This window comes from Blennius ocellaris, assembly GCF_963422515.1.
Source record: "Blennius ocellaris genome assembly, chromosome: 23".
Classification (NCBI taxonomy): Eukaryota; Metazoa; Chordata; class Actinopteri; order Blenniiformes; family Blenniidae; genus Blennius; species Blennius ocellaris.
Window position 1 is genome coordinate 13341900 of NC_137672.1, and position 14070 is coordinate 13355969.

Consider the following 14070-nt stretch of genomic DNA (forward strand, 5'->3'; position numbering starts at 1 on the left):
CACATTACCATACCACTAGTTATACATAAACATTGCTTCTATACAACGAGATCAGCTTTCGGCATGCCTGTGGGAGATACGAGGTCAGTCCCCTTGTCCATTCATATTCTCATCTCCCTTTCGCTCCCCCACTGGCCTTTCATGCTAATTATAAGATTTAGCTGTAATCCCGCACAAAGCCACAATCTGTCGTACAGGAAATATTTATATTTCTGCAAAAAGAGAGTCGCTCACGTACATCCTGTGCGTTTACTACACTGGCGGGTTTGTAGAATTACTCCTCACCTCTGCTTTGCAGGGGTCGCACACTTACACGGTTACACGGACTTATGCAAATCTGGTCAGATCACCTGCAGTGTTTGTGTGTGAGGTGACGCGTGTAGTGTGGAATCAGTGGCGAAGCAGGGGGGAGCGAAGAATCACAGTGGAGGTTCAACTCCCAGCAGGACAGGTTAACAGAGTAACACACCCTGAAGGTCAATTATTCTTAATGCATTTGTTTGTTTAGGGCTGAGCGGGGCTGCTATATCAAGGCTAGCCTTGACATACTTGGATATTTGCCCTCTTAACAGCCAGTGCGAGGTAGTTTTCTCTCAACAATTGATTGAGCATACACCTGCGCTTGCTGAGCACATGCTGATCACTCAAAAACAGTTGGCTCGTCTTCATAGGAGGACGGAGCCCGGGGCTAATTCTTCAGAGCGGGGGTCAATTGTCTTCCACACATAGAAAACGATGGGTGTGCAGCTACAGGAAGCCAAGGCCTGGGTCCACCAGTTAATGACAGGGCGTTCCAATTAGAGGTGACAGAGAGGAAGGTCCTGACCCCCATAAACCTTGTCAGTAAAGAGCTGTCAATCAGAGATCAGGAAAGGGGAGGACCCATCACCTGGCAGTTACTGGCATGATGGGTAAGACCGGGTCCGTTGTGATGAGCTCGACATTGACCTGCGTGCTTATCGCCGATCAAACATCTGCTGCTGATACAGGCACAGGAGGGAGGTTATGGGGCGGAGTTGAATGAAACCCACATCAGTTATGGTCTCAGAACATGACGGCAGAGACAATTGAATGGCCCCTCAATCAGAGGTCACCTGGACACTTCCCATTGTCATGCACACGGGAGATTCAATTTCCTGATTAACTGAACGTGTCCTCTCACCTCAGGAACACCATAATACCTTTGTGTAACTTTATGAGGTAGGGTTCCCGCAATGTCAGAATTATGAATTATGAATATTACAGTATAAAATACTCAACTTCTGATCCGTTGAGACGCCAAATACCAGGCAGCCACGTAGTAAGTCCCAGTGCACCCATGAAGCTGTCAGGAGTTCTACTGCTCTACTACTTTTACATTTGATTTTGTTTTTACGTGACTTTGACACGTGCAAATTCATGATCCAATCATACAGATTAACAAATATTATTTTTCCATGGTGATCTGGGGAGTGGTTGGGGCAAATGTTCAGCTCAGGACAGAGAGAGACACACGGAGAGTAAGAAGGAGTGGGGATGAGTCCGTGAGCATTTGACAGTGAAGCTCACTACAGTTTTAATTAACAGGAACAAAGAATGAATCCAAAAACTTCTAAACCTTTATATAGGTGGGAAAGTAACTTGTTGCTCACATAACATGTTTTCCGGCAGGTTTGTGTGAGCACACTTCATAGCACACGAAAAAATCTAAACTTTTGAACACTGACTTCATGAAGCCGACTGTAACGCAATGATCCAACCTCACGCTGGAGATGCGACGCCAGCATTTGACCGCAAATCATCTTAGAATAAAATACAAATAATTAAAAAATATGATTTATATGAGGCAAGAGGTAATATACTTACTTGGAGACCGCGAGTTAATGACCAAGTACTGTTGTGGCTCCTCCCACAACTGGTAAAGTGATACTCCCCTCATGTGTCTATACAGTCATTTTTTTTCTTACATGGAAATGCACCGCATCTGAAACTCACACGCTTAGTGGGCGTGTCATTTGCGGGCCACGAAGCGGTGTCTGCAATTGCGTCACTCAGTATCAGTCTGCTTCTGGAGCTCAAACCGGACCAATATGGCGGCTTGGTCACACAATTTCTCTTATTCTTAAAACGTTTCAACAACAAGTATTTCTGAAAACATTTGAGGTATGAAATAACCCATCCATGTTTTGGTTGAACTACTGCTAGTTTAGACATTTTAGAAAAGTTTAGCGATGGGCCGGACCTTGGCTCCCTTCATACAAATCTCCGGGGTGGGATCATTTTGGTTTCACTGTCGAATACAAGGAAAGAAGAGGGAGTGAAGTCAGTTAACAGAAAAGGCACGAGCAATACGAGCATGCATCTTCAGCGTAAGCATCCGGATGTAACGCTTTCTGACAGTCAAGGACTTAAGAAGGTAACAGAAACGAAAAAACAACAGTCTATGGAGAATTCTTTTCAAAAGATCTATAGTGCCACTTCAGAAAAACATTTTCTCTTTGCGCTCAAAACACATATCAAAACCATAGCCGAAAGAACTGAGGTTCAGACCGAACCGTGATCCATACCGCATCTATTTTTACATTTCTGCTCAGTCCAGTTGTGGTTGTGATTGCTCTATGGAGAGTAAAGAAACCCTAAGACTTCTCTGTTCCCAGCATCATCCTCCAGTTCCTCTCGGGGGATTCCAAGCCACTACAACCTATAGATTAATCTCTCCAGAGCATCCTGAGTCAACCTCTGGGATCTGGTACACCTCTAATGAGAGGAGACCAGGGGGTATCCTAATTAAGACGAACCACCTGAACTTGCTCCTCTCATCACAGAGGACAAGCAGCTCAACTCAAGTCTACTCTGGAAGGTCGAGCTCCTCACCCTACTTAACAACAATTAATCCAGCAATAGAGAAACATGCCCACAATGGACTGCATATGGAATGAATTGCACCCGACATGTGAACACACCTCGAGAAAAGGATGCTGAAGTAATTTTTTTATTTTTTTATTTTCTTTGCTTTGAAGCTGCTTCAGTATGAAACAGTTGAGACAAAGGTATTATGTCAGCCTCTCGAGGAGTTTCATCGAAAATGAACTTGTAAAATGCATAAAACACAACAACAAATCAAAATAGAGATGTTTTTGCGCATAAAGATGTTTTGACTGCTAAATAGGTGTTTTATATATAACATGACAATCAAGAAAACATTTAACACGAGGCAGAATGATTAAATAGTTCTTTTTAAGAGGATAGACTGAAAGGTATCAAACTACATTAAAGAAGTTAGAACAGGCTGGTGTTTTTAGATCTCGACAATGTTCTCCACTCCCATTGCCTGAGGGCACAGACTTTTCAGCTATTGAATAGCAACTTTAAATTTCCATACGTTAAAATGTACGTTTTTGTTTAAGACAACTAAAGAGCAATTCCCAGCTGTGCTTTCTCCATTCTTTTTGTCTTCTGAAGGATTGATTGAGGTATACTGTATGTGTCCCCAAGCCACTTCATTTCAGCACTGGGATCGTTTTGTTTTATGCTCACTCGGAAAACTTTAGACTTATAGCCCTAAAATTGTTGTAAAATGCAATAAAATGTGATACAACTGTGATTCTGGAGTAAAAGATGCACCAGCAAACAAACAAATGTCACCATATGTTGTGCGTATATCCTTCTAAAGACATACAGACAGAGTTATGTCCCAATTGTGTGCTTTATTTAGATTGAAATAGTGCATGTTTGCTGTTGTGTCTGCGCAAAACATTTACACTCCATCCTTTACATTTCGGCTCTTCCATTACAGGCAAAGGCTTTTTTCAAATCAGTACATCGTGTCATGAATCTAGTCAAAGTGAAACTTTTCAAAAAAAGCACAATTTCCAAGACAGCCGTAAGAAAGCTTTCATCTTGTGCCAGCACAGGAGATATGTAGGAAAAAGTAGGCTGCAGTAAACACAACAGCAACTGTTGCAACGCCGTCACCGGAGCAGAGAACAGAGCCAATAAAACAAACGCAGTCGAGCTCTCCCTGCCCACTAACCTGCATTTCCTTCTTTCCCCAGTGCACCTGCATTCTGGCACAACCTGCTTTTTTGAAGGTTGAATTTGAAGGGTTTGGAAATGCTGAATACACTCGTAAACAGTAGTTCCCAACCTTGTTTCCCCTCGAGAACTCCCAGTTTACCTCTAAGAAAGGCTGCAGATTTTTCTGGTCCGTCTTCACTGTAATACTTTTGTGAATCAAATGCCAGCGGACTTAAAAACACAAAAGGACAGGAAAAAAGGAAAACAACAAACTTGGACGATTATTAATATCGAGAGCCTTGATTGTGTTTTTTCATGTGAATGTACGCATTGAAGCTGATTACTGATTGTCTACTTTGAGTGTTTGTTACCAGTTTGTAAATAGTTACTTTTTTGGGGATAGAATAGATTCTTGAATTTTTAGGCAGAGATTTCATTTAAAAAAAGTCTCTAGAATAAATTGAAAACGCCCATGCTTGAAAGTTCATGTTTCAGTTCAAACCAAATTGTATTTCTGAACCAGATTTCATCTTGAAAGTGTCAGATAATATTGCAATTAAATCACTTCAAAGTGGTTCAGGCAGGTAATCGAGAATTCTCTATAGGTTTTATAGAGTATAAACACTATTTATCAGAAAAGCAAGGCATCACACACACTGTATGTGTCATGATCAGACTAGATTGTATTAATAAGGAGAAAATTAATCGCCACAAATAAAAACCTATAAAAAAAAAGACATGTTCTTGATCATGTAATGTGATTGCAGGAGTTAAAAAGCAACTCAACTTTCAAAAAGCAAACAGAAAAAATACATGAATCACACAAAAGGCCATGAGATAAAGATAAACATGGTTTACCTCTGCACATTTACATTAAAACTATTTTACTAATCAACAACTGTATTGCAGCTTCAACCGATTGCGGGATGGAGTTAGAAAGATCTTTCATTTCAGGCTTGAAATCACACCGATTACCATCCCACCTGCGCCGAGCAGCGACTCCTCACCTGCGGTACCGTTCGGTCTCACATCCAGAGGATAATTCAAGACAACGTGTCGTCGCTGACAACGTAAACTATCCTCTCTGCTCCAGACGTGCAGATTCCTTGACACTGACAACCATGTGGCAGTGCTATGACAACCTGTTAGTAAGGTAATGCCTGCGTGTGTGTGTGTGAACACTAGTAAGGGGGTGTTTGATGGAAAGATGATTGAGGGGACGGAACATGGCAAAAGACATGCCGCTCTAGTCGCTGTCATTTTGAGAGGTGTGTGATGAAGTCGGTGTGTCTGTGAGCCACTTGTTTTTCTTTCCGTCTTTAACTCCTAACCAAGCACGCCCTCCCGTCCTCTCCCTGCTCCGCTTCCCCTCCTCCTCCTTCTCCCCCTCACCTCGCCTTGTCCCAAAGCCCAGCACAATACATCAACGGGTGTCCAGACCGCCGCTCTGTAATAACTCTGCAATCTCAGGAGGAAATACTCTGTCACAATGCATGAGACAACATCTTTTTTTAATCAATTGACCGAAACAAACAATGCACACTGACAAACGCTGCCAACAACCACCAAAAACACGCCGAATGAAGAGTGATACACAAATGGAAAACTAAATTACCGACGCGATTTATCTGAGCGCAGATTCTGTTGTGGGAGAGAATGAAAGGAGAGGAGGCGAGCAAGTGTGGGGAAGGAGCGAAAGAGAAATGAACATTTAATCATTAAATCATGCCCATTCTAATTTTGTTCCCTTCCATCACTTTCAATTATTAAACGCCGCCTTTAAGAATGAGTTACTTTATAACTAGCGAAAGACCAATAGTCCCTAAAGCTGCACGTTACATTAGGAGACTATGTGAAGAGCAAACGACTTTCATTTAGCTTTACAGCTGACTCGCTTTTATGTCCCTCTGAAAACTATCCTCAGAGCCAAACGGTCACGTGGACGAGAATGAGAGTGAGGGGAGGAGGGGGCGTGAAGATAGATGTGAGGAGGGAGTATATCAGTCCACCAGCACAATGGCTATAATTAATCATCAGCTGTGTTATTTCTTATCAGGAGATTATTTAGGGGAGGAGGGGCCCCGAGATGAAGAAGGTGAGAAAGGAAAGGGGCACTGGGGGAAGTGGTGTGAACGTTCGCTGTCAGGTGCGGTTGGTTGCTTTGCAGGAGCTGAAGATTGCAGGACTCTCAACTGCCAACGGTCAATTTAATAAGAAGATCTTCATGTCCATATTTCACACCCACACAAGCAGACTCGAAGAATAAAGTTGTTGTTTTTTTAAATGACAGGGATAGAGGTGAAAGCCTCGTCTTGAATCATGCCTTGACATTCGAGTACAGCAGGTAACAGTTGCAACAGTATAAAAATGAATGTAGTAAAGTTTATTGCATGCTAATGATAGTCACAAAACTCCCTCATTGATCAAATGGGTTTCAAAACAACAGGGATAATTCTCAACAGTAAATTGTTGTGTGTGAGGGGGAAAGGTGAACTTATTGAGAAAAAGAATACAAAAAAATAGAATTTATATATGTCTAATACATATAATATAATATAATATAATAAAGCATTATGTTGGCAGCCACATCAGTAAGATGGTTATAAATAAATATGAATAACTGCCTCATCAGTTCAAACATTTTTCATGCAGTTATTTGAAAATATGTTATCATAACTGAAGATTGTTTCTTTTAATCCTGATATTTTGCAGCAGTAAGAAATCTTGCAATATCTAGAAATCTTAACTCCTCTCACGACATGAGATAAGACTTCATTTTTAAAACACAATGTCAGTAAGTTCATGTTCATGTCATGTCAGGCAGTCTCCTTCAGGGCAAGTTCAACCAAACTGCTTTAAGATATTCAAAGTAACAGAGTACTGGGATTACCAAAACTATACTTGCAACTCAGGAACATCTTTATTTTATTGATGCAGTATTTCAAACAGGCGATGTGGGAGTTATTTAAACAAGGATAATCAACAAAGTAAATATATCTTCTCGCTTTTTATAAACTTACAATTCCATGGAAATACAACAGCCAAGTCTGAAAAATACCATTTCAAAATATTTGATCAGGCCAACATTAAAATGACCAAACAAAAAATGTTGTCAACAATCACCAGTCTGCTGGATTTCTGCCTGGTGAATTTAGATCAATAATTTCATGAAATATAAACAATTCTAGAGGTCCAGACTATGTAATATAGTTCCTACAAAAAATCACCTTCATGCAACTGACTGAAAACTCCAATTATACCTGAATTGGTCTTTTTGGGGGGGCTACAATTCCATTCCAGCATGTCAGAGAGTTTTCATAATTCTGACTGTTAAAGTGTTTGTTTTCCACCCAAACTTGGCTTTAATTAGTCATTTGAGGTGGCGGAAAAAAACAGGATGCAATGTCACCATTGATTTCAGCCAGACTTAACACTTCACCAGAGCCTGAGTGCTGCATAAAGCGTTCGTTTATCCAGCTCACACACTTACACTGAATCTAAACTTACAGGATGACTGTGGTGGAACGAAAATGTGCCTGATGCAAGTTCACAAGTTCATATCAATCAGATAGTTGTGTTTAAATGCAGTGCTGCCTTGAAGATTATATGCTTTGCTACATCCGCAATTATAAAAAAAAAAAAAAATCCAAACATAAAAGCAAAGTGGGTCACAAATGTAGATAATGAGGATTAATACAAGTTCAAGATGAAAACATGTTTAAAATTGAATGAAGAAGTTGTGACTTAATATTTACTAAACTCCAAACATCATTACATTTCCTGCAGATTCAGGACAAAACTTCAAAGAAGAAATGCTTATTTTTCCACTGACATACCAAAATCAATACAAAGCATGCCCAGGACCCCGGGAGCTGCTGATGAGTGCCTGTCACCTTTAACTGACCTTTAAGCAGCTTTAATTTGTCACTTCTATCAAGAGCAGGATTTGCAACAGGATGCATCAAACAGCTAAGAGGAAGTAATGATTGCAGAGGTCTAATCCTGTGGCGGTCACTTTTAAGATCCACATAAATATGAGATTTCTTTCAAGTGAAGGTAACAGATATTGGGTATTTTGAGGGTCGGTGGATCTTGAGCTGGCCATGTTGGACCGTCATTAAATTGCTCACGGCTCAAGACCACTGCAAAAGAAATTAAAATTAAAATTAAACTAAGGCAAAGCAGAAGTAATGCTAGAACCTCAGAATCCTTTTGGCTAGGTGGCGCTTGACTGTTTCACCATCAATAAAGGATCAAGTACCCTCTCTAATGGCTCTAATATCGATGCCCTACACTTACCGAGGCACCGAGCCTCCAAAATGTCAACAGCGGCATTTTATGTGCTAATGCCATATGGGTGCACTGGGCTGGTAAAAAGCTTTTCCTCCTGCGCGCTACGCTCAAATGCTAATACTTCGGCACTCTCTGGTCCGCTTCATTTTCAGTCCCCGTTATGCTAGATTAGCAGCTGACGTCTCCCAGCAAGTGGCCAGCTTGCGTTGATACAGAGGAAGTAGTTGGTGGGTGGCCATTCTGACTCAACCCCGACAGATTGGTGTGCCGTACGATTGAGGACATCCAGTGCTCGGCCATTTCCAAGTTCAGTTTCTGCACCACAGCAAGGTGAAGGGCCTGAACGCAACCTGTGCGACATGTTCCACAGGAAGAAAAAAAAAGAAAAGAAAAAAAAAGAACTTATGTAATGGCCATATTTTGCACCCAGAAATAGCAGCCAAGGCTGGCACGGTGTTGAAGTGCCACTGTGACAGCACCTCAGTTGTGTGGTGGAATAAAAGCTGCTCTCAAGAGTTTCAACAACTTACCTGTTGCTCATTTGTCCTCGTAATTTTAGATTGGAGTATTACAGATTTTGTCAATTAATTTACTCCAGCATGTTTTCATAAAAAAAAAAAAAAAAAAAAAAAAGTGCAGTCCTGTTGGTGAGGCTGACTTCCATTTGTCATCATGAAATCTCAAATCTGGGTGCCGTGGTGACGGTAGGTAGAGTGAGACTTGGTCTAATGGCTTTGCTCTTTGACAGGCGCGCAGTCTCTTTGTTCCTCATCACACTCCATAACCCAACTGACGGCCATGACTCATTTTGTCACTCATCTCCCACACAAAGGCTGTCCTTGCCTTTTTGCCCCGTCAACTGACTCGCTCTAAATCTCTCTGTAAAGATGGGAATGGCGCTCAGGCTTTCCTCCGAGAATGGATTTGAAATTAGGTAGATAACCCCTGGAGCGCTTACTCTTCCTGCCATGCCTCGCACACTTGTCATGACCTGCAGGTGTGCCCACGCCGCCTCGCTCCCCACAACCACCCCACCTCCATTTGTACCCACATTCGGTAGGTGATGTGACAGGAACAGAGCATGCTGGTTCCTCTGCAATTTGCACAATGTAAAAAAGAAAGAAAAAAAAACGCTGAGGCCCGGAGAACAGCGGCGTTTATCTGCTCCGAGATCTGCAGATGAGCTGACTGATCTAAAGCAAGCAGGGCTCGGGGCAAAATGAGATTTCTAATCCTAAACAAATTCTGAAGCTATGCGGAGCAGAAGAGCAGAGCTCCCTTATTTACATAGGTTGGCATCACAAACACGAAGCGACAGGGAGGCGGTCCAGGCAGGCGAAATGTCAACCTTGTTTGAGTGACCTCATAATGCAGATTAACACTGACATAACCTGCCATTTAGGCAGGCTCCAGTAATCCTGCAGGTTAAGATTATTTGAATATCAATAGCTTGTAGGCCCATTCACAGACTCATTAGGATGACCAACCCACGACAGGCGTGAGAATTCATTTTGTAATGCCTGAAAGCGGTGCTGAAATGTCACTCCAGCTGTCACTGAGATTTTATCAGTTTCATGGCAACAGTGTGCCGACATACACTGCTTTAGTGAACAAAACTTCGAGTGCAGCGGAGAATCAAAAGCTCTGTAAATGGGCTTTTGTGTACATTTGATATGCTCAAAATTACCTGCATATTAGTGGTGCAGATTTTTTTATTTTTTTTGCCAACGATTTAAAAATTAAGCTTATTTATGCACATACATTGTCTATACTAGCAGGTGTCATGTATGCATTTCAAAGTCTGTTTCAGTGAGGCATAGAGAAGAAAAAAAATGCATTAAATTACATAATAAAAACTATTGAAGTCACAAAAAATGAGGTGCTGTTAAGTTTATTTATTTGATGTTTTGAGGAAAACTAATAAACTTGTGATTGTGTAAGAATACATAGTGATATTTTTATGTTTTCTGAATGCAATTAAAAAAAACAACAGATTACTTGACATACTGCAAGATAGTGTGTATAAATGTAACAAGCCTCTGAATGCAATATGAATAATACATGGTTTTAAATACAATAAATGTGTGTGTGTATTTGTTAGTGAACTATCACAGTGATTACAGACGCTAAATCCACTACAAGAGAATTTTGATGCTCCCTCCTGGAAATAAAAGATTCAACACATTAATTTTTGCAGTCAGCATCAAGAGTTTGAAAATTTCAGATATCATAAATAAAAATAACCTGCATTTCTAATATGTATCGAGGTGTGCTGTTTTTTTAATCGATGTTTCTTAATAATCTCCAAGCTCATTGTCTCCGCTCATAATTAGATAACATATAGTAGATAGAATAATTGTGTCCATTGACAGTCATTGTACATCTGCCATTAAAAGGTAAAGAGAACACCCGCACTTAAACTCACTGTGAGTATCCAAGCATATCCCTCCACTGAGAACAATTTGGAAGCTCAGTCCACTTCTGATTTTAGTGCTGCATTAATTACCAAAAAAAAAAATCTGATCTATACCAAATTAATTAGCCCCGGTTGAGTGAATATGGTGAATGCTGGGGGAGCAACCGGGTAATCAAAGATGGTCTTAAATCATCAGTTGTTCTACAATACCCCCACAGCGAGCTCAATGAAAGACGACTGGAAATTAAAAAGTGACCATCATTCATTGGTCACTGCTTGAAGTCGGCTGCTAGAGCTGAGGCCCGGTGGCTGTTCCCAGGCCTGCTTGAGTCCGCTTCCTCACAGGCCCCTGCAGCCACACCAAGATTAACAGCTCCAGCCTCTGTTATGAAAACAAAATTAGTGAGGGAGTACTGAGGAGCCAAGCCTCTTATAAAAACAGAATATGGATGGCGAGCTCAAAGAGAGGAAATATGCAGCAAGGCATCTTTTAAATTACGCCGCTTAAAAATATAGTGGATACAGAAACATTGTCCATACTCACTTTATAATCAAAGTTCAGAGTGCAAAACCTTTTTGAAAAACGTTTTTGCCAGATTTTGTGTTAATTTTGAATGCAAACTGAGCTACCGCTTTGGAAATAGTGGAGTTGTATTACCAAGAAAAGTTACATGGTAATCAAGCAAGTTATTGTTACTTAGATTAACGAGTGCAGGGAAACAGTGATAGTTAATGTATTGCTATTTTCATAATAGTGATCAGATAAGGAGGCTCCTGTCAAAAGTAATGGAAAGCACTCTGTAGACATGTTTAGAAAAGTGATACATAAATAAAGTTATTAGTATCATTATTATCATTAAAAGTAGTGGCATCAAAGCAATGGTTTAGTTTATTATTTGTTATACCGAACATTGCCCACAGATCTCAAAGGCCCTCAACAGAACAAGCACAGTTGGCTGCTACGAACTGCCAACTTGATGCTTCAGGAAACAGCTTTCTTAGCGAGGATCAACAGTCCAGTTAAGCTGACTCAACCTTGCGACCAGGCCAAGACATAAAAAAAAGAATTAAAAAAAAACAGTCGTCCCTTTTCATTTACATGGAGGGGAGTCAGCTGGCAGCGTTTCCACACCATGAGACCTTGGCATCGGCAAACCGGCGTTCATGCTCTTGCTGGAGCTGGCACCCGTTCCCGCTTTTCAACCTATGTAAAAGTCCAGCCGTGACGCGGGGCGGAATATTTTGGGATGAAATGCGTGGGTTCCCAGAGTGTGACTGGATGAACACGATTCCTTCCACTTCCAGCATTCCAGTGGTGAAGTTATTTTTGGCCGACGCTTTATGAGGCATCAGGCACAGCGGAGAGAAATACCACACAGTTGGAAGAAATGAGTGCACGACACATCTGACACTGTATGTGGTCCTGCCGCCAGCGAAAGGTGCTAAAACAACTATATCCAACATGCAGTCATCCCCCTACTTTTGGATGGAGACCAAGTCTAATTTTGGTGGTGCAATATTGGTCCCTGAGTCTAAAAAAAAAAAAAAAGGTCCAGCTCGTGATGTTTTCTTGGAAGACGTCCCTGATTGTGATGTTGTACACAAAAATTCTAATTTGATAATCAAGAAACAACTATGCATATCTGCTGTATTCATAGTGATGATTTAGATTACACCTGTGTCTCTTGCAGGTGAATTGCATTTCCTGCATGTTTAGATGAATAACGAGGTGCGAGAATCAACGCGAACAAATAGCAGATTCTGTTGGCACAGCAACACGCTGCACATCACACATACATAGAAGGACCCTCTTTTCACTCTAATTCATATCTTCTCTTGCACAGAGAGACTCATTACATTATCAACGCCTTCCTGGGCGCCGTGCCATGTCCTAGATTTACACAGAACACCTTGCACACTTCGCTCATATACTCAGAGCAGGGGGGGGGGGCGGGGGAGGCTATCATTCCTAGGGAAAAAAAATAAAAGCAAACAGTTTTGTGTGTAGTTCACAAACTTCCAGTTTCCGGGTTTCCTGTTGCAATGCTTTGTGCGGATCTTGCATTTTCTCTGTTCCTTGGTTTCGTGTAAAGTGATCCTGGCACGCCGCTGTTCCGGACCTTCTCGAGTGATCCATTACTCAGCCGCGCCAACTGAACCCTTTTTAAGTCTTCCAGCTTTGGCAGCTTGCAAAACAGGCACACAATCAGAAATTTCATCCCGGGTGACTCGTTGCAGCACATGTTTCGACTGCAGGTCTTTTGATTCCCTTCTTTTTTTTTTGGAGTGTGCACATGCACCCAGTTAATTTTGAGATTTGGACTTAAACCCGACACCAACACATCTGAAGGAACTCTTCAAGCGTGCCGAGGTGACCACTTGGTATCACTCATAATAACCCACGAGCATAACAGGTAATTTCACGTTGTGGATTTATTCAAATGTCTTTGGCCTGGGGCTTTTCAGCACCACGCCAATGGAGAGTCTGATTGTATTCAGACAAGGACAAATGGGCACAATGCATTCAGCGAAGCTTGGACGATAATTAGCTCCCGTCAGGCTCAAGAAAGGTTGACGGCTGACTGGGTGAAACATTAAAGTTAATACTGGGGAAAAAAGAAAGGGCAAAGGCCAAACGTGAAACATGACGCCGATGCATGTAGTTTAACAGTCCAGTTAGTCAAGAGGTGGCGTGAGGTGATGAGTGTTTGGGTAGATCATAAAAGTAATAGAAGTAATGCTAGCCTTAGTTACTTTTGCTCACTCTCTGTGTGTGTGTGTGTATATATGCCTGTGTGAGCGCTGTGTGTGTTAGAGTGCAGTAAGGCCTGGTGCTCCACGGCTCGTTCTCCTAATCGTGCGGAAACTCAGACTACTTACAGAAGCAATGAGGGAGGTAATGAGAAAGTAATTTTTACTAATTTCAGCTAGCTCCACTTCCATTCTCTATGATTGTGTGTGCCGTCTGCATCATTACAGGCAACATCTGCAACGACTCGCCATGCGTACGCAACCAAGAAGTGGGAGGTGGGGGGGTGGCGGAGGCAAGAAAGGAAGGAGAAGAGGAGCAGAGCAGAAAGTCTACGAGCTGGTGAGCTAGTTTTGATGTAGCTCGAAGAAACACGAAGCCTGCCAATGCTCCATGTCCATACTGCCTCCTGTTGTCAGGATTCTTGCTCATCAAGGTGCTCGCGGTCCGAGACAATGAAACCCATTGCCCGAGATGTTTTTCTTGTCCCTCCGCAAGTCTGTCGCCAAGCAGCTGCCGCTAATCTCTGTTAGCAGAGCCCCACTAAACAGCTGACTACAGCCTTTAATCTGGTCCCACCACAATCATTACCTCCGGAGCCAGGAGGGGGATGGCT